Source organism: Pholcus phalangioides, unplaced genomic scaffold, assembly GCF_987345545.1.
Source record: "Pholcus phalangioides strain wild (caught in Gottingen) unplaced genomic scaffold, Ppha-v1.0 ptg000028l_1, whole genome shotgun sequence".
NCBI lineage: Eukaryota > Metazoa > Arthropoda > Arachnida > Araneae > Pholcidae > Pholcus > Pholcus phalangioides.
In genome coordinates this window covers 4,673,593-4,696,218 of record NW_028301618.1, presented here as the reverse complement: position 1 = coordinate 4,696,218, position 22,626 = coordinate 4,673,593, and the positions used below count along the sequence as shown (strand labels likewise).

Here is a 22,626-nt window from a genome sequence, read left to right as displayed (position 1 = left end):
GTGATGGATCTAGGAGGGCCGGCATGTGGCGACGAGGCAGCCGCCCAGGGCAGCATTTTTTCATGTCCGATTTGTTATGATGGTGTTTTCACTCTCTCGCGCCCGCAGATTTTCAGTCGTCGAAATAATTTTGAGGGGGGGGGGGGCGGGTAAATCCGCATCTCAAGGGTGTCACATTATTAGTCGCCTCAGGTGGCAGGATTTCTTGGACCAGTCTCGCAAGTGTGGGAGAAGCAACTTTCTGTGTGTAGGTGCATTAGATCATCCCGTATTTTACGGGACCGATACATTTACTTCATATTATTCGGCTCTTGGGAGGGGTGATCGCCCTCATCGCCCCCCCCCCACCCCTTGCTTACTCTAGTGGTAACTATGTAGGAGCAACAGAAAAAAGAAAATCCGGATATAAGAATCGACATCTTACATCCGGATACAAGAATCAAAATGACTGAACCAAACGCGATTCTTATAAGCAGCGGCTACTGCACTTGCGTGTCACATCTAGCATTTTTGGCACATTCATTGGCACCTTTTTGGCGATCAAATAGTGACATTTTTTGACCGTGTATTGCTGGGAGGTTGTCTCGGATGCATGTTTATGTTACGATAAATGTGATAAATCAGTTACTATGCATAATTACCAACAGGACCGTCTTAAAGAGCATTATGGGCATCCCGGGCTAATCGATTTTCTGAGGCCCTCGAGTTGACTAAAAACGCCTTTGCTTAACAATATACACGCTGAATGCCAAAAATCTTAACTCATTGCCTCTAAGCACCCAAGGCACTCCAAGGGATCCACTGCTTACCAATCCTTGTCTTGGTAAGTTTGGTGAATTTACCAGTCTTTACTTTTACCGGCAAATATCCATGATACCCAAGCCTCATTGGTGAATTTGATAAATGCTTGAAATCTATCGCCTTTACCAGTGATTATGCATAATACCTTAGCGCAGGGGGTTTTACCAAACTTTTCCCACTCTCGGGGTGCCCCTTACCCTAACTAACGGTTCGCGGCTCCCCAGAGATCAGTTTTACAAAGGATCTATCTCTTCGAGCGAACCTTTGTGGGTCCGACTCTCCGCGGCGCTCAGTTTGAGAACCCCCCTGCCCTAGTGTAATTTGATAAATGTGGGGGGGGGGGGGAATTCCAAATGAGTCTCGTACCGTGTGATGAACATGGTCCGACCCCGGTATAATGATAACAAATTTTACGACCGTTCCATGATAATGATGCAATCATGCCCCCCCCCCCCCCGCACACACATCCTGGAGCGGGGCCCCCTAGGATTGAAAACTTGAACTACCAGACGGATACCCACGTATGCCCCTAGGCTGGGATCTTTTGCTGGCCCCGGTTAGACTTTACACGGGCTCCTTCTGTAGTTAATTTATAGCGTGAAAAAACAAAGAAATGGATGATACCTGTCCCGCGGGCCCCCGCATGGATACAATACACGTATGAGTTATCATGTGTAATATATTATTTAAGCAATAAGGTGATCGATTTCATTTGCTAGAATGTTACCAACGCTCTTATTGATTGAATTTTTCAAGTTTTATAAAAGATCTTTTACCAAACTTTTATAGTGTAATATCGGTCCAAGTTCGATTTATCATGTTTACCAATATGGGGTAAAAAACATGATATGACCGGTAAAAAATATAGTGCAAACTTATTGCTTGACCAACGACGTTTTTGGGTATTATGCATAATCACTGGTGAAATGACGAATCTAAAGAAATTTATCAAACTTACCAAAATGCTCGCCGATTATGCATAATATCCGGTTATTATGTATAATAACCGGATATTACGTAATGGATGTAAACCGGAATGCGTCGTAAGCATTCAATGTTACGCTGTAAATGCGATTATACAAATGTAATTACTAATTAGGCTGTGAGTACTCCTTACATTGGTACGAGTGAAGAGGAAGTTTAAATGACTCATATCGAAGATATTAATCGATATTATTGATTCTGATCATTTTTTGATGAGCCAATCGATATTGAGTGACCTCGAAATTTTTTTCAAGGAAGTGCCAAAGATTTGGATTGAATCCCCTTTTCTGATGCTTCCTTAAACGTTCGTTCACGTGGTGAGTATCCTTTAATGGGACCAATCAGTGATCAGTGACGTCATTCAGAAAACACCCCGTATTTCTTGGTGGAGAAGAAACATCAGGTGATTATGTGTTGCTTCGATTTTTTTCCTTGTTTCTGAGAAGTGAAGGGTGATGATGACTGATGACTGGCATTGATGGAAAAACATCCCCCGCCCGAGCAAAAAAGAGGACTATCACAAAGACTTTAGGGCCCCAAGCCCCTTTTTCTTCGGGTCCCTTATTGCAGCGTTTCTCAACCTATGGTACGCGGACTAGAGGGCTTTCAGAAAATTCACCGACCAACAATTTATCATCGACACAAAATTCACCGACAACAGTTCGATACGAATCAATGAGCCAGTAAGTGAGTGAGCGAGGAATGACCGAGGGAGTGAATCAGTGAAATGATGTGAGTAGTTAGTGAGTAAGTGTTAGTGTGTGCTGGTGACTGAGTGACCTAGAGATAGATCAAATGACCTAGTGAGTGGGTGACCTAGTGAGTGAGTGAGCGAGTGATAGAAAGAGTGACCTAATGAGTAAGTGATATAATGAGCAACCTAGAGAGTGAGTGATATAATGAGCAACCTAGAGAGTGAGTGATATAATGAGCGATCTATTCAGTGAGTGAGTGACAGAGGGAGCGACGCAATGTGAGTGTGATAGAATGAGCCACCTAATGTGTGGCTGAGTGAAATTCTGCGTGAGTGAGCGAGAGCGAGCTAGCTCTAGTGACAGGCCGATTCCGCTCATTCATTCACTCACTCATTCACTTGCTCACCCGATCATTCATTCCATCATGTCGAACTGATGACGATGAATTTTCCATTCGGTGAATTGTTGGTCAGTGAATTTTCCGGACACGGGGCGGATCTTCTTGAGAGGGCCAAGTGGTTTTTCTGAGGTCCTACCAGGTAAATTGTAGATAACTTCAACAAAATCTCATTTTTGTGAGGCCCCCGGGCCATGGTGGTCTGCGGGCATTGTTATAATTGATATTAATAACATCACTATGGGTTCAATTAAAAAGTGAAGCTTCGTACTTGGGGTCAGGGCCGCAACTGGGGGGGGGGGGAGGGCAGGTGGGTTTTGTGCCCCGGGAGCTGGACCCGAGGGGGCACAAATTTCAGTCTGAAACCTCTCCTTCAACATTACAAGGTGGGCGTCAAAATGCGCGCTTGCCCCGGGTGACCAAACATTAGTTGCGGCCCTGCTTGGGGTTACCATGTCTCATCGAGGAAAATGCTGGAAAAATTGCAATCCGGTAGTGCAAGGGTCTTCAACCTTACTTGAGTTGGGAGCATTGTCTATACTTATCAAACGAAGAGCACCCCTTACGGTAAGGGTGCTTAACCTTTAGGAGAGTGAGGGCCACCTTATTGGTTTGAAAACGTCCCACTTGAGTACGCGATAGCCACCCGAGTTACCTGTGAATATACCGCGGATTTTTAAAGTGAGATGTAAATGAGCTGCGGGTCGCTTGAGCGATCCGTGAATGTGCTGTAGGTCACTTAGGTGGTCTGTAAATTTGCCACGGGTGTTACAATCTGTAAATGTGTTGCTTAGTTTCACAAATTTAGAGTTTGGCTCGTGGGCCACATCATACTACTTAAAGGGCCACAACAGGCAAAATGCCCAACGAGGTGGCTGAAAAAGTTGATCCAGTGCTCGTGAGCACAAAATCTGGCACGAGCATTGAGCACTCTAGGTGCTTCAGGGAGCATCATGGTGCTCGCGAGCAACACGATGAAGATGGCTGCTATAGTGTATAGTCGTAAAGTTATATATCCCTCATTGCAGCCAAAAAAAAAAAATGCAATTTACAACAAATTTACCAATTATTGTTGAAATTGCTGCAAAGTATGGGAAAAAACAAAACACTGCTGCTGTGCGAACCAACAGTAAACAAAAATTTATTACACTCATCAAGACATGGTGACCATATTTCATTGAGAAAAATACAGGAAACTGAGATCTTAAATACTGAAAAATACGGGACATCGCCGATTGCCACCAATCGTTGCTGAAAACTCGGCAATGTGTGGCAAATGAAGGGCTAGTGGAAATGTAGAAATTCGAATTGAAATGTAGCTCACGGGAAAGGCGTAGACCATGACAAATATGTCGGATGAATATTATGGCCGTAATTAATAATAACCCGTTATTATAAACTATTTTACACGAACAATATAAAATAATTGCTGAATTCTGAAACCTATCTTTGGTGTTAGGAAAGATTAAAATTTCAAATAAGCTTCGTTGAAAAAGCGTTACAACTGTATACAAAAAAGTCAGAACGACAAAAAACACGGGAATGTTTCATAAAATACGGGACATATGGTCACTTTGCACTCATTCTGCGAGTTAGTGGCCCGTCGAGTTGTTCCATACATTTTACTGGTCCGTGTGAATGTAAAGGTTGAGAAACGCTGCTTTATATTACGTTAATTAAGAATCTTGTATATGTGAGTGGTGAATATAAATCTTAAGAAAACGATCTGAACCTGTTGTTTTACTCCGGGCCGCCCCTAACCAGTGTTTCTGGACTTGTTTTTTCATCCATGGAGGAGAGAGGGAGGCCCTTTGAACAACGTTTTCTTCCCGTGGCCTCCCTGTGTTATCCAGGACCAACCATCCATTCTCGTCAGGAATCGAGATCGTTTCTTGTGAATATTGAATTGGTTTTTTTTTTTGGGGGGGGGGGGGGTGTTTGTCGGTATCTTCCTTATTTTGGGGTTCAGGGCCGTCTTAATATCATGGGCCACAGGGAAAGGTGATGTATGTGGGAGGGGGGGGGGAAGGGGCTCCCCATACTCAGCTGGGAGTAACAACTTAAATATTTACATATTCTCAAACATCTTCATATCAAATCTCTTCGTGTATGTTTCCCTTTGGCCACAGAGGGGGGGGGGGCTCCATGTGTTAAGGTGGGTCCGGGTTCCAACAATTCTGAAAGTACGCACGCTCGCCTCCCCTCCATTTATTTTACATAAAAACTTTAATTCTTCATATTTTGAATTTTTTTTTTCTCTCAAGGAAACTCCCCAAACCTCCCCTATCATGGCTACCATTCCATTCGATTGATTTTCAGCAGTCCCTTCCCCCAGAACATCCCTGGACCACAAGGGGATTATATGGCTACGCAATTGCGAAGCACTGCTCGAAACTATACGTGTTCAAAACCATGACCAGCAGGCCATGCACATCTGATGATGTACTACAACAAATGACTCTGAGGGGGGGCGGGGGCATATTTGGCCTGCGTCTCATGGGTTGGGCACGTATAATCCAGGTCCCCGCTTAGGTTGGGGGTCCCCACCACGTTGGTCAAAAACCAGTTAAAACAAGTTGATAGTAAGTGACCCGGAGGCGAATCACGAAACACACACGTAGGACTGTCATTATTACCCGGAGCACAAACTTAAACGTCATAATATACAAAAAGGCATTTCTTACTCAAATTCCGATATTTCAGGACCAGGAAAAATTGCAGGGAGAGGGCTTCTTACCTGGAAAAAGAGGAGACACAAAAATGAGCATCGAACACGCGATACAATGGAAACAATCTAATCAATACAAACAAAACAATAAAAAGACAATACGAATTTAATGCCAAAAAAAATGCGTTTTTCTCTCTCTGTTGCAAAAACTCATTTGGTATTCGGAAGACACACAGACATGAAGAGAGAAACGCGGAAGTCGTTGGTTCAACGTTCGACAAAATATGGACATGAGACTGCTGCCGAACACGTAAACAAAGCAAAAGCAATAAAAGTGCAATTCAAAAATATAGGTAAACGGTAGTACATGTAGGCTTTTTGTTTTTTTGTTTTGCTTTTTGGTTGCCGATTCCAAAAAAAACGCGGAAGTGGGTGCTAAAGATCGAGTTCCGAAAAGTTGGAGGGGCTCCAAAATACTCGATGAAGACAACAACTCACACGCGAGACGGATACGTCCCACAACGAACACGTTATACATCGATTAAGGCTGTCTGTATGATGACTGTTTGACGTTTGGACCACCCCCCCCATCCCCACTTGTCCGTACCACAAACGAAAAGTATCGCGCTTTCTCTCTCTCTCGCGATATTTTGCAATTGTACGCGCTTCCGATAAGGTTTTTTTAGTCCTTGTATACGGGTAGTACCGGGTGTTTAAAAAAAAACGAATCACCCGATTTTAAATGCGTATATTACGTACGTAAAATATTGAATACTAGCTATAATACGAAGGTTTTTAACAACTGGCTGGTGCGAAGCTATATTTTGGGAAGAGAGAAAATTCAGCGGCCCCTGCGGGAAATCGAAACCGCGTCCTTTCACTCTCCGGGTGAACGCCCTAGTAGACCACTAGACTACAGAGGCACCGAATCTCTCATCTTCGGTGTCAACCGAAAGAACTGTAAAAGTCAACTGGCTGATGACTTCGCCATCTGGTGGCAGCGTCAGCAGTTGTGAGCTTGGCCTAAGTCTGGTCCGGCCGTCCATGTACGGTCCCTTTCAGTGTACACGGGCTCCAAGGAAAGATTGAGAGATTCGGTGCTTCTGTAGTCTAGTGCGTTCAGCCAGAAAGTGAAAGGACGTGGGTTCGATTCCCCGTCGGGGCCGCTGAATTTTCTCTCTTCCCAAAATATATCTTCGCAACAGCCAGTTGTTAAAACCTTCGTATATGGTAGCGGAGAGTGACGTCATCCTTGTACTAGCTATAATACTCGGCGCTGCCCGGGTTTACTTCAATGAGGCTTTTTTTTTTTTGGATCACGTGGTATCTCCCTCTTTCTTTGAGGGACATGCAAACCGTGTCTAAGTTCACCAATATGGCGACTTCCAGCGCGACTCTCCGCCCCCCCCCCCCTGAACTTCAAGTTATCCATCTCTGCCTGTTTCTGCTCCCAAAAATGCTTAATTAAAGCTGTGGAATTTCTACAGTAAAATCGGCAATTTTAGCACTGATTTCTATGAGGATTGCCCTTTTCCCGACCCTCAAAGCGATGCTGGTGAGGATTATGGCGTCTATTCAAAAAGTCTCTTTACTGGGAGTATTGAAAATGTGGCAAACCATTACAAAGGCACAAACTATTATACATATGGTAACAGGATTACAGAAGTGACAAACCATTGTAAAGGCATATACACGTCTGAAACGCATTGCTAGGGAACCACGGTAACCAAAGTAAACGTTCCGAAAGTGATTGCTAAAAACTGTCTTGCTCTGTTGCTCGAAATTTCGAAATAGCCTATCGTTCGAGTCGGGGAATCCCATTTGGTATACAGTCGAATCTCGTTATAACGAACGCCAAGAGACCGGCGGAATCACTTCGTTAAAACGAAATTTCTTTATAAAGGAATTCCAGGTTACCTAGCATTGTTCCTATGTAAACTTATTTGGGGGAATTAGAAAAGTGTTCGTTAAAACGAGATTTTCGCTATAACGGTATTCGTTAAAACGGGATTCGAATGTATATGCAAAATTTGGTGACGATGGATCTAAAATTATAGATTTGCATAGAGAACTAATCATAAAGTTTTTTTACAAACAAAATTGAAGGTGCTCAATTTGTCCACCTTGGGATGCAACCCCCCCCTCCCACAAGAAGAAATCGCGCACTGTGAGGTCCGGCGATCTTGTCTTGGAGGCCAGTGATGTTTGATTGGATCGTCAGGTCTCGTGCGGCCGATCCATCGTTTGCGAATGTGATTGTTCAAAAATTCTCTAGTGGTGGCGGCGGGGGGCCCCCCCGTCCTGCTGGGAAATGAAGTCATCCGAACCGGTTTCTAACTGTGGGAAAAGCCAGTCTTGACAAAACGCTGAACTGGCGGCCGAAGGAAGAGCGTCAGCGCTGCCTGTCGGCAACTGCGTGATACTCGAGATTTCCCTCTTTCTACCTGTACATTATTCGATTGAAACGGATTAAAAGCTGAATAGTTATGATTTTTTTTTTAAAAATCGGATGATTATTTTTGAAACACCCTGTATATTGATGAGCTGGAGGTTAAACCAAAGACACCACAAAAATTCCCCTCATGATGATGTTTCCCGTGCCAGATGCTCACCAGTGAATGTTCTCTACAGACTAGGCCAAGTACACTCACACACACAAAGTACACTCAATACACTGCATCCATACTTTGTAAAGGAGATGACAACACTCAAAGATTCACGCGCAACACTACAGGGGTTCGACAAAATAATATGCACACCTGTGAAACGAGACATCACTCGAGGGAACCTGTCGTATACTTCCGCCCTCTAGTGCGGGAGAGCGTGACCTAGCGGGCGAGAATGTGCACACATCAGTCTAGTCGTAGCGTTCGGATACGAAATAGTATATCGGGGGCGCTAAAACTCGCTCGTTATAGCATTCTTTACAGATTTCGAAAGAGGCATCATTGTTGGAGCCCGTCTAGCCGGGACCACAGTAACGAAACCGGCCACCCTTGTTGGTGACGGTAAAGAGCCTATTACTAAAGATTCTGTCTCATTTCACTGGTGGCCATATTATTTTGTCCAACCCCTGTAGATACGCACTCAAACTGTTAAGTACACACATATAGTACTTCAGACACAACATATTTTCTAGTGAAGAGTCGAATTTTCCTCAACAGACTGGTTATTTAAGCCCCGTTTACATTTGTGCAATAAAATATCCCGGGGAAGTTACCCGTAACAGGGATTTTCGCTACAACCCGCTCACATGGCGCTTAGTTTATGAAAGTACTTCCACTCTTCTTTCCGGAAGTCGTCATTGGTTACGTGGGTTGAACGGAAGTGATTGGCTCAAGATGGCTGACGAAGGAGCTTACAGTAGTTTTCGCGGCGCAAAGGATTATGGGAGAGGAGGTCAGAGTCACCCACCATTATTCCACAACAAAGATGGGACTCTTTTGACGGATCTTCGTCCCTCCTTTTTTCCCCATGAGGAAAAAAAGGTTGCCATGCAGGTAATAATCACTAAAGCGACCCCCCCCCCAATCTTGCACATTATAAACGGGGCTTTACATTTCCTTCCCACTATACTTTCAGTGGATGGGATCGAGCTTCCCGAGCCGACAATGTTGTTTAGATTTCCTTTTCAGACCATATAGACCAGTGCTTCTCAACCTTGGCAAGCCCGCGGCCCGGTTTCATTCATTTCTGTGAGTGGAAGGCCCGGTCAAACACAAGACCAACGGAAAATGAATGAGAAAAAATGAAACGGCTGATCACTCGCGGCCCGGTATGAATGATGTCAGGGCCCGGCCCCAAAGCAGAATGTTTCGCATTGTTCTGCAACGAGCCCTCGGCTGACTGGAAATGTTCTGCAGTAAAAGTCCCCATAACATTGTTCTTTACATAATAGTGTTTTCTTAAAATTCTTCCAGATTGTTCTACGACGTAAGTCGCAGATTTCGGCATATTCTGCTTCGGGGAGGGAGGGGGGAGGGCGGTACCGTGCCGCGGCCCCGCGGTTGAGAAACACTGATATAAAGTATTTTGAGAAGAAGGGATCTCTCGAGCCTCCCCTCCCTCGCAGACAAAGTTGTTAAGCTTTCCTTTCCCCTTTATATTTCTCTGGGGAAGGATCGATCTTTCCTTGCAGACAGGACCGTGTTAAGGTTTCCTCTTTCACCCTATATTTTGAGGGGGACGGGATCGAGCATTTTTCCCTTGCGGACAGGGTTGTTTGGATTTCTTTCCAGTCTAAATTATGAGACTGGACTGACTGAAAATTTTGCGGGGAGTGTCGATCTTCCCTTGCGGACAGGATTGTTTAGATTTCTTCTTCGCTCTAATTTTGATAGAAGAGGGATCGAGCTTCCCTAATAAAAATTGTTGTTTGGATTTCTTTCTAGCTGTATGGTTTGAGAAGGGGGTGGGGAGGGATCGAGGTACCCTCTTCATGTAAGGTTATTCCAGGGCCGCGACTAGACTTTATCAGCTGGGCCAAGCACTCATTTTGGCGCCTCGTGTAATGTAGTAGGATAGTAGTGTAGTAGTCAAAGAGTGAATTCGTTGCTTTCTTTAGTCCAGCGCCCGGGGCACCAGATCCGCCTGAAGGCCCCCAAGTTGCGGCCCTGGGTTGTTCAATTCCCTTCCTCTATCAGATGTTTTCTAATCTCAGAGGTCTCACGGATGTTTAGATGGTTCTTTTATCCCCGTATTTTTTTTTTGCCTCCTGTTTCGGCAGGTTTCAATTTTTTCTGCAAATATCTGGAAATTCTGCAAATGTATATAAAAAGTATGAATTCTTCATACTTTTTCCATCCCGGGTAAGGGCCCTTTCACACGGAGCGGATGCGGGTCCGGAAGAAGTTTTAACAATTGGAATATACTGCGCCTTTCAGACGAGCCGAAAAATCTCCGCACCTAGGGAATGTTCATGCGGGTCCGGACGTCGGTCGTCCGCATGTGTCAAAACCAAAGTGCGGGCTCCGCATCCGCATATACAAGTTTTGACAATTGGGTTATTCGGGGCTATTCAGACGATGCGGATGCGGAGCGAATTCGTCCGCATCTTTGGCTACTTTTTGAAGGTGATTTTTCACGGAATTTTTTTAATTATTTGCCATAAATACCCTTAAAAACACCATATGATGGTCCCTGCTCATTAATATGATGTACCTACATACGTGTATCCCTTCGTTTCCTTCTGAGATTGAGATATAGCAACTTCAACTGCCTTTTGTCCATATTTCACAATTTTATACAATAAAACCTGCCAACAACGGCCACTGACGGGACCAAAATTATAAGCCGTTCTGTTCATTACGAATATTTAATTGACCAAATACTTTAATAACTTTTAAATTTAATTTAAAAATTTTAATTTTTTTTCTTTTTAAATTTTTAAAATTATTTAAAAATATAAATATCTGAAATATTATTTTAAATATTTATTATTTTTTTAAATTTTTAATCTTTTAATTTTTTCAAACTTTAAAAAAAATGCTTTTATTAAACAACGTTATCCACGTACGGTGTTCACTCAGGGCCGGATTAAGACGTTTGAAGACCCTAGCGCTTGAATATTTTTGGTGGTTCCCTCGATACCCCTACAAGTATATTTTACTCGATATTCAGTCTATAAACTGAAAAAATGAAATTTTATATTTCAGAAGTGACTAATCTAAGCATGAGATTTCACTCTAAAAGGTTTATGAAAGTTATTTTATAAAACTTGAAAAAAGCAACTAATAAATTGCAAGTGCAACCGATAAATTTATTAGTTGCTTTTTTAAAAGAATTATTATAAAATTTTTATAGTGTAATCCGTACTTGAGGCCGGGATTATACTATAAAGTTTTGTAAAAGATCTTTTATAAAAGTTGAAAAATTCAACCAATAGGCGCATCGTTTGCATTCAAGCAAATGCAACCGGTGATCTTAATGGTTGAATTTTTCACGTTTTATCAAAGAGCTTTTACAAAACTTTTATAGTGTAATCCCGGCCTAAGACAGAATCGTGATGTGAATATTTCTAAGCACAGACATTTTGAAAGTCCCAACCCCTCCTTTTTTTATACTTGCGAATTCTTTGATATTTGCTGAATTTTTTTTTTTTTTTTTTTGGAACATCGAATGTTTTGGATGTTTTTGGATTGGATTTTTCGAACATTGGATGTGTTTTTGGAATTTTCTTTCATATTTTTCCGAAAAGACAGATTTTTTTTCAAAATTTTTTTGAAAATATTTTAAGATATTTTCTCCCATCGACTACTTGTGAGGATCGGAATGGAGGCATCTTTAGGCTCAATGATAAAAACCACCAAAGAATGCCTCTAGGCTGCCTATGGGCACTGAATCAGGGGTGAAGGAGAAAAATAATTACAAAAATTGCGAAAAAACAGTTTTTATGCACGAATTTCGAACTGAAGATGCGGGCGATTCGTCCGCATCTTCAGTGCTCGTTTGAAAGGGTATGCGGACCCGCGTCCGCATCCGCTCCGTGTGAAAGGGGCCTTAAAGAAGCAATACGATTTTTTCCCTGCTTGTTCACTTGCAGCGGTATCACCAGACGCCAATAAGACGAATTTGGCATCGTCTTTGGCAAGCAACCCAGCTGTGAAACCGTTGGCATCAACCTCCAGGTAAAAAAAGAAAAAAAAAAAAAATTATTCAAACTCAACAAGACATCCTCCGCTGACACCGGATATCGTACTTGAGCCATTTCCAACTTTCTCGAAATCCTTAAGCATCTTACGCATCGTTGGCTCCCTAAATTTCCAAGATGGCTGGTGTTACAGCTCCTTAGGATCCAAAAAATGAACCGTTTTTTTTGTTTTTGTTTTTCTCCTCCACCTTCAAGGAGGAAGAGATCCAAAATTCTTCCAGGTACAGTCAATAAGTGCGTGATTTCAAAGACAGAGGGCGCCAAGAGGACATTGACTTTTTTTTTTTTTTTTGGTGTTTTCACGGACAAAAACATTCCTTATATTTCAAGGAAAACAAGAAAGAGCCCGATAATCGTGGCGGATGATCGGGATATATATACGAGTATACGGTACGCACTAAAAAGATTTGGCCAAGATCCAAAAAGGTAATACGAAACTACGGTGTGTTCCAAAACAGAGTTGAATGAACCCTCGTTTTTTTTCACTTCCAAGAAAACCCAACAGCAAATAGCCCTAAGGGGGTTTTCTCTTCTTCTTATGATTAAATAGGCGATTTCACTCCTTTGTTCGATGATTGTGATGGTGATTATCATCATCATCGTTGCCACCGCCTTTTCTTTGAAGGCAGCAAAAAGAAAAGACAAGTCCTCGGGCCTAATTAACGGGTGCGTCCTCTTCAGTGTTTTAATGACTCGGGCGTATTCGTGTTTACGATCCAGTTTTAAAAAAACAAACAATCGATTTGACTTCATTTTTGAATAACCAGCATTATTATCCTCATCTCGAGCGAAATTTCTCCCACAGAAATTTGCCTTTTGAGTAGGCTGACCATATTTCCTTGAAAGAAATGCGGGAAATTGGGATTCCAAATACGGGAAAATACGGGACATCTCCAATTATCGCCAAAAACGACACCAAAAGTAAACAAAGTTGCCAAATATTGGAGAAATAACGTGAAAATCAAAATTAGGGGTGGGGGAGATATAAAGCATTACTGAAAATTGCAGTGGATTTAAATGAATTCCACGAAATAAAACGTTCACCAAGACAAATGTGAGATTAATATTCTTATTTATAATTGTAATTATCATAATATAATTTATGAGTGGGAAAATAATTTCATTCTTTGCCTTCAATAAAAAATAAAAATTCAAGTAAGCTTCGTGTAAAAAACGGGAAAAGTCGGGACGGCCAAAGAAACAGAAAAAACCGGGGATGTCCCGTGAAATACGGGACGTATGGTCACCTTACTTTTGAGTGAATACATTTGAGTGAATTTTTCCCCCACACATTCAGAAAAATACGCTGCCAATTTATCGGGGGGAAATACGTAAAGTATTTTAAACTAGAAAAGCATTTTTGCACTGCATTTATTTACTTTTCTTCTCAAAAAATTATTTTGCTTGATGAACTCTCAAAATTTCAGTAACTACTAAGAAATTTCCCACGAGGATAAATTTGGGCCAATTTTTTCCAGTAATGTGGGGGAATGCCCGAGTGGCATGGTGGTAAGATGCTCGTCTACCATCGTGAAGGTTGTTGTGAGGGTCCCGGGTTCGAACCCAAGGGAGGATATAGATAAGATATTTTCCCTAACGAACTCGAGGCGACCACCGATAGACAGCGCCTTCACTTCCAACCCATCTCACTAATGGCAGTAAATTGCAATATAGCGACATGGCCAGAGTTGGTGTTTGGTGAAGTAGTAATGTGGGGAATTTCCCCCATTTCCCCCATGAGTACCATCACTGATTATGAATATCTAACTCTATAATGTAAAATCACAAACTCGAAAAGGGCCCGCTTCTTTGCAACGGAAATTAGTGACTATTTTATGTAACGGAAGTCGGTGACGTTTTTTGAGTGACGGAAATCAGTCACGTTTTTGTGTTACGGAAGTCGGTTACGATTTTGTGTCAAGTTTTCATTTAACTCCAGAACACATACGGGAACTGCTTGACCTGCAGGGACCAAGTTTTGTGCATGTACCCAGAGGTATTTATACATCACCAGTGCTCCGGGTACCCAGGGCAGGGCATTGGACAGATACCATTATGGGGGAAATTGACTGGTTTTATTTCGAATCGAGGAGATGAATCTCATTGTTTTCTAGCTTTTCATTGCGCATTGTGCTGCATTGTTTATTGTGGCGTACTGCGAATAGTGGTGCATTCCATATTGTAGTGCATCGTTTGCTGAATTGCTTATTGCAACGCAGTGCTTACGGTGTTGTGGTGCATTGTCTATTATGGCACTTTCCCTATTGCGATGCATCGCGTATTGTACTGTATTGCGTATCGTGGTGCATTCCTTATCGTGGTGCACTACTTATTTTGCTGTATTGCCGATGGTGGTGCATTGCATATAGAGGTGCATTGCTTATTGTGCTGCATTGATGATGGTGGTGCATTGCGTTTTGTGCTGTATTTCTCATTGTGGTGCACTGCATATAGAGTTGGATTGAGTATTGCGTATTGATTGAGAAGTGCCGATGGCGGTGCTTTGCGTGTTGTGATACACCGTATATAGTGGTGCATTCTTTATTGTGTTGCACTGCATATAGTGGTGCATTACTTATTGTGGTGTATTGCCTATCGTGATGTATCACGTATGTATTGCGGTGCATCGAGTATTATGCTGTATTTATGATGGCAGTGCATTGCTTATCGAAATAGAGTGGGAAACCGGCAATTGAATGACTATTTTGCAGGCATTCGCAGTACATGAGGAATATTTTCCTTTATAGAAGATGCGACGAGTATAGTTAGGTCCACTGGAGGAGTTGGGGAGGGGTTTACACCGAGGGCGTCAGGGGGGACTTTGCCCCCCCCCCCCCCCAGTTTGATAATAATCTTTATCCACGCCAAGCCTTTTTTCTTACATGTTAACTCGTGGGGGTTTTGCCCCACCAAATGAAGACGAAAAAATGGCTACTGGTGGGCCACTGCCCTTTTCTGAATAGGTTCCAATTTTAAATCCTAATAATGTGACGGAGAATAAAAGACGAAGCTTAAAAAGCCACCATGACTCCAATTCCATTTGGTTTTCACACATGGGTCCCCATGACCACAAGGGGCCATATGGCCCTAGGTTGAGAATCACTGCTTTATTGTATTCGTATAGCTTCTACCACTCCCTTGGTAAGCTACATTGTCCTTTCAAAGTGAGTTTTTTTTGTGTGGGCGCGGTAAAATCCCCACAAGAGGGAGGCTAACGGGTGTAGGCCGATTGCCTTGACGATGAATCATTTGGGATTAAAATTAGCCAACTGCCTATATTTTACCCCAATATTGTTTGAATTTGAATAGATGACTTATATAAAATCCCAGACCCACGACCAGAATCAAATTGTTACCCGTCATGCCCAGCCTCAAATGCTGATTGGTGGTGGGATCACAAACAAGCCCATACAGGCTTATGAAGAGAAGAGTAGACCCATACACGAGCAAGCAAATGTGGCCCTCCAAGTCATTTGATACGCGGCCCGCAACCTCAAACCTAATTTGGAAAAATTAACTAAGCGGCATTCTCAGACATGTGGCATAGTTTCAGGGCACTCAAGGGGTTTTGTGCCACATTTCCAGATAATTTAAGTGTCCTGCGGCGCATTTTCAGACAAGTTAAATGACCAGTGCAGTGGTGCCGCGTTTCATGTTTCATATCACTTAAGCGTACCGCGGCACATTTGCAGATCTTACAAGTGGGTCCGTGGTACATTCCCAGATCAATTAAAAGATCTGCTGCATATTCACAAATCATCTGAGTGAACCAAAGCACTTGAGTGACCGTTGGCTCAGTTCCAGAGCCCTAAAGCAGCCAACGTTTCAGTGCAAGATCACTCAGGCAGCCCGCGGCACATCTGCAGATCATCTGAAATACCCGAGGCACATTTCCACACCACTCAAGTGATCTACGGTGCAGTTATACGTAACCTAATCAAGTGGCCCGCAATGCGTTTTCAAATCGAAAAAGTGGCTCCGCTCTCCACTAAAGGTTGACTTAACACAGAGTCCCTTGGACTCTGTGTTAAGTCATTTTGCTTATGTGTGTGTATGTGTAATATTATGAGAAATGGAATTTTGACAAAATCGGGGTAATGGCGCCTGAAATTTCACATTTTCACAAGCATAAACGTCACCACAAGATGATTTAAAATTACTGCACACAATGATAATTTTAATTAAATATCTTAATTTGAGTCCATTCCGGAATGTGGGGGGGGGGGGGGTAGGAAGCTTGTACCCTCCTGCCCCCGTCCACCCACGGACGCCTCTGTGTTTGAGTGGTCCACCCAGGGCCACCTGGGTGGACCACTCACATGAGGTGAAAACCTCATGTGTCGCCCCTAAAGATTCACACTATAAACGCTTTATAAAAGTACTTGTATAAAACTTGAAAAATGCCACCAATAAGATTATCGGTTACATTCTAGAAAATGCAACCGATGATCTGATTGGTAGCATTTTTCAAGTTGTATAAAAGGACTTTTATCGGGGGGTCCAACATGGTAAACTCTCGAAGCGTTTACATGAGATTGGAATTGGGGGCAACTTGCTGAATTGGATAGAATCGTGGTTAAGAGATGGGTCGCAACGAGTTATGGTGAACGGGGAATTCTCTGGTGGGACAGACGTCACAAGTGGAGTTCCTCAGGGAAGTGTCCTTGGCCCCATACCTTTTTCACTTTTTATCGACAAACTCGATCAGGGTATCGATGGGATTACTAGCGAATTCGCAGATGATGTGAAGCTAATGGGGGGGTAATCGGGAATCAAAGCGATAGGGAGTCGCTCCAGACCAACCTAAACAGGATTGCAGCATGACGTTTAGCGTTCAAACAATCCACGGTTCTCTTACGAGTTGAATGGTGTCACTATCCCGGATGCAACTAGGGTCACCAATTTGGGAATTCTCATTGACGAGCGACTTAGGTTTCCTGAACATTGTTCAGCGGCGGTCAAAAAAAAGTGAATAGAGAATGCTCGGTTTCATTTTCAAAAAGGTCTCTTCGCGTTCTCCTAAAGTCATTCTTCCGCTTTTCCGAGGTTCTAGTTCGTCCTGGACTGGAGTATGCTGTAAGGTTTTGGAGACCATACCTACAGAGGGACATAGATTTGGTTGAAGGGGGTGCAGAGAAGAGCTACGCGTGCCCTTATTGGCACACGGGGCTTGAGTTATGAAGAGGGACTTCATTTTTTTAATATGTTTACACATTGGATGAACGCAGGTGTCGAGGAGACATGATCGATGAGTTCAAAATTTTCAATGGAATGGACCATGAACTTTTAGTTCGCCGCCAATCGACTGCTTTTACAAGGGGACACCAGTATCGATTGGTAAGGGACAATGCGAGGTTATGGTGCCGCAGGGAATTTTTCTCTAATAGGGTTAGAGGAATCCCCGGAGGTAGTAAATTGTAACACAATTGACACGTTTGAAAAAGAAATACGATAAACATGTTGGGGTAAATCGAGAAGCTCTGTCCATACTTAGAATAAGACAACCATAAGTATTCTTTATGGGCATTGTATCACGTGTATGCAGTCAAACCTCGTTAATGAGTCACTCTTGGGAGAGCAAAAATATGACTTAGCAAGCGGAGTGACTCGTTAAGCGGAGTAAGCCATAGCTGTGCCAATTCCTGCCTGAGGACAATTGGCACTTACAAAAAGTGACCCGGTAAGCGGAGTGACGTGTTAACCGGGTGACGCACTAACGAGGTTTGACTGTATATTGTTTATAATTTTTGTGATAGTGTGTTTAATTGGGTTGCTGTATTTTTGAAATACAGTGAAACCTCGTTAATGAATCACTCTTGGGGGGAAGCAAAAATATGACTTAGTAAGCGGAGTGACTCGTTAAACGGAGTAAGACATTTAGCTGTGTCAATTCCTGCCTGAGGACCATTGGGACTTCAAAAAGTGACCCGGTAAGCGGAGTGACGTGTTAACCGGGCGAGGTTTGACTGTATATGACATCCATATTTGTTATGGACATCTTTTTCTCAGTCACCTCGTTGGGCATTTTGCCTGTTGTGGCGTTGTATTTGTATAAACTTTTATAGTGTAATCCGGGGCCTTAGGACTATTTCTACAGATAGGCCAAAACTGTTAAATTTGTTCAGAAATAGCGTCGAAATTCTTTTATTACTGGCCCGGATTACACTATAAAAGTTTTGAAAAAGCTATTTGATAAAACTTGGAAATGAAACCAAGCAAACAATAATCCTGTTGACGAATGTAACCGATGCGCGCTCATTGGTTGAATTTTGTAAGTTTTATGACAGAACTTTAATAAAACTTTTATATCGCGTGATCCCGGCCTAAATAGAAAAAATATGTAGAGGTCATTTGCATATGCATTATGCATACGTGGGAATATTTTTTGTGTAAATGAATGTGCACTGAGAAATAGAAAATATGCATTTTAGAAACATATCTGCATGGTGATTTGTTTTAATGCAAATTTTTCAACTTTTCAGGATTTTTAGTGCATATTTTGGGAGTTTTATGCATATTTTGGGAGTTTTATGCATATTTTGACATTTTTAGTGCATATTTTGTGAGTTTTAAGTGCATGTTTTGGCAATTTTAAGTGCATGTTTTGGCAATTTTAAGTGCATGTTTTGGCAATTTTAAGTGCATGTTTTGGCAATTTTAAGTGCATGTTTTGGCAATTTTAAGTGCATGTTTTGGCAATTTTAAGTGCATGTTTAGGTAATTTCAAGTGCATATGTGCATGTTTTTAGAGCATATAATCCGGGCCATGGCCCCCACATGGGGGGGGGGGCCGACAGGGCTCTAGCCCTGGGGCCCGGGACGGTTATCACAATTTTTTTGCTTTTCACGCTATAAATTAACTACAGAAGGGGCCCGTTAAAAGTCTGACCGGGGGGCCCGCAAAAGATTCCAGCCTAGGGGCCCCGCTACAGGATGTGGGGGCCATGATCCGGGCTCTAGTGATGAGTATCCTGCGTAAATGTGTGATGTTTTTTAATGTTTTTAAATTTCTAAATTGAATCGTACAAGTTGGTTTTTATGCGTGTTAACAAGTTGAATAGCATTATTCCCATGCTAGGAAGAAAGCTTTTCCCGACTTTTTCGTCCCTTAATATCCAACCGGGGGCGATGGGGGCGATCACCCCCACCAAGAGCCTGATAATAATGGGAGAATGAATCTGTCCTGTAAGTACGCACTAATTAGCAATCAATCGCCTCCTCTGCCGCATCACTCTGGATCCGCGCCTGGGAGAGGGGGGGGGGCGCCGACTATTGTTTTTGCACAGGGTGACCGGCCCTGGGTTTCTCCACTAGATGTGCTTCAGGTCCCGGACAAGTGAGAAACCAAATTGGGTGGGGGGACAAGGCTCCGGCCTGTTTGGGACGATTCTCATAATTTTCTTCTTTTTTCCGCTATATAGAACCTGGTGGCCCATCAAAGATCCCAGCGTAATGGGACACTGCTGCAGGATGTGGGGGGGGGGGGTGAGGGAGCAGGCGGATCTCGTGTCCCGGGCACTGGACCAGAGGGGGATCAAATTTTAATATCAAACCTCTCCTTCAACATTACAATGAGGCGCCAAAATGCGCACTTGCCCCGGGTGACCAAACATCTGGTTGCGGCCCTGGTGGGGGCCTTGGCCGAACCTAAAAGCACTCTTGCCCCTGCATGTTAGGAGCAGCTGGCCTGAAATCATTACACTTCACTCATAGTTAGAAAAAACGATGGCAGATGGCTGCACACACCACTCATAATGGGCATTATACAGAAACGAACTTCCCGGAAAATTTACAACACGTACACGCACATTACAACATGCAGCCAGGGCCGCAACTAGATGCTTGGTCACCCGGAGCAAGCACGCATTTTGACGCCCCCTTGTAACGTTGAAGGAGAGGTTTCAGAATGAAATTTGCGGCCCCCCCCTCGGGTCTAGCGTCAGGGGCACGAGACCCACCTACGCTCTCCCCTCCCACCCCCAGTTGCGGCCCTGCATGCAGCGATTCGTTAGAAGTCCCGCCGGATAATGTGGACGAGGTGCATGTGTAGTTCAGTGGTAGGCCAATAGCAGTGCCGTCTCAAGGCATGGGCCCACCTGGACACGGCCCGGGGGCCTCAAGCGAAGAGGGGGGCCTCACAAAAATGAGATCTCATTGAAATTTTCAAGAATTTGTTTGGTAGGGCCTCAGAAAAATCAATTTGCCCGGGGGCCCATGATACTCTTAAGACGGCCCTAGCCAATAGTTCCCGGTATTACGGCCTTAACATTTCCGTTGTCAAAGTATGGCTCGAAAGAGTGACAGCGCGTGATGTCTTTGAATTTTTAAAATTTATGTATCTAAACAAAAGCTCAAGCTGCCGCCCGGGTCCATCACACTTACCGCCCGTGGGCCCACCAGCAGGGCCATCTTAAGAGGCCCCCCGGGCAAATTGATTTTTCTGAGGCCCTACCAAACAAATTCTCGAAAATTTCAATCAGATCGAATTTTTGTGAGGCCTGTCTTCGCTTGAGGCCCCCGGGCCCTTAAGAAGACACTGCCCACCAGTTAAAATGTCCCGATTCAAGCTCTTTATTTCCCGTTCAGATTCTGGAGAAATGGTCTTTCCCCCAGTGTATATAGCGCCATCTGACGGTCAAACTTACTACTATCTGATTTCTTTCTGCCAATTTCTTCTAATAGATGGCGACATATTACGAAGAGGTTATTATCATTCACTGCTAAGGGATACCGACCGTCCTCCTTTTTTTTTTGGCGTCATTCAGAGCGTACTCCTAGACCAGTGATTCCCATCGTGGGTGTTAACGCCGCCTTGGGGGAGATGGAATGTTCCAAGGGGAAGCTACAAGTATAACATAGGATCCTATGGGTTAGATTGCGTTGGGGAGGGGACCATGGAAATAAAAATTTCTGAAGAAGGGGGCGATGGTACAGAAAAGTTTGGGAAACTGATCTAGACCAATGCATAGGCGGATATAGACTTGGAAGTCTGGGGAGGGCACGGTCATTATTGCTGGGGTCACGATGATGATGATGTCAATTCACATATGCATATATAGGTACATTAGATCAGTCGACTTGACCTTTGACGTTGGGGGCGGGGGGGGGCGTATCTCCGCCCATTACCATAGCCGGAGATGGACTTGGAAATCTGGGGGGGGGGGATGTCAATTCATATATGGATATATAGGTACATTAGATCAGTCAACTTCACCTTTGACGCTGGGGGATGCAATGCCCCCCCACGCCCACCTCGTATCTCCGCCCATGCCATGGACCAGTGATTCCCAACGTAGGCACATGGGCGGAGATACGGGGGGGGGGGCATTGCTCCCCTGGCGTCAACGGTGGAGTCGACTGATCTAATGTATATATGAATTGCATCATCATCATCGTGCTCCCCCAGCAATAATGACCGTGCCCCCTCCCCAGACTTCCAAGTCTATCTCCGCCTATGTGTAGGCGTTAACAACCCGGGGGGAGGCGATGAAATTTTCTAGGGGGCGGTAGAAGCTATAGTAACCCATAGTATCCCATAGGTTGGATTGCGTTGAGGGGGGGGGGGGGCAATGGGAGAAAAAAAAAATTTCTGAAGAAGGGGGCGATGAGGGGCAAACTATACGTCCTAGAAGTTTCGGAAAAATCGTCTTTTTTTGTCCTCCTTTTCAGGTTTCCAGAAATCCCTTCATTGGTAAGGATGTTTGCGTGCGTGTCTTTTACGCGCTTTGACCGACGCCCTCGAAATTCCCAGACGAATCCAAATCGCCTCCAAGCAGGGCAGATGCTATTCTAACCGTGACCCAACTTTGCCCGAGGATAACATGAAAAAGACAGTTAAAAAAAGCGCAGACTCTGCCACGAAGCTGGGCTGGAAGAGATCTCGGCAACGGGATAAGTCCAGTGGCAAAGTTCTGGTGTTCATTCATTCAGTCAAAAAAACAAAAAACAGCTGTGAAAGAAGGGAAACCGCAATACCCATTTCGGGAATACCATTGTTTGCTCACCGCCAGCAGATGCTGTGCAATGAAGTGGGGGAGGGGGTACCTATTATTAACTTTTGAGGCATAGGCGGAGAAAGACTTGGAAGTTTGGGGGGGGGTACGGTCGTTATTGCTGTGGGGACGCGATGATGATGATGATGTCAATACATACCTACATTAGAACAGTCGACTCCATCTTTGACGCTGGGGGGGGGGGCAGGCCCCCCCGTATCTCCGTTCATGGCCGTCATCATCCTACCCCCCCGCCCTCCCTTCCTTTACCGCCTTGTCTCGGGAATTATGAAGGAAAGAAAAAATTAATTAACCGATGGACGGTAACATTAGATAAGCTTGACAACTGTAGGGGCGACGCATCATCTTCTTGCAGATTATGACGGTTCTACTTCACAAACAGCCAGGGCCGCAACTAGATGCTTGGTCACCCAGGGGCA

General features: G+C 43.8%; 1 protein-coding gene across 2 annotated transcripts in view; it reads right to left on the bottom strand.

Moving 5' to 3' along the window:
* LOC149067801 (TSC22 domain family protein 4-like) overlaps positions 1-22,626 on the bottom strand; it is a 207,590-nt gene that overhangs the window by 99,540 nt on the left and 85,424 nt on the right. The window lies entirely within an intron of this gene.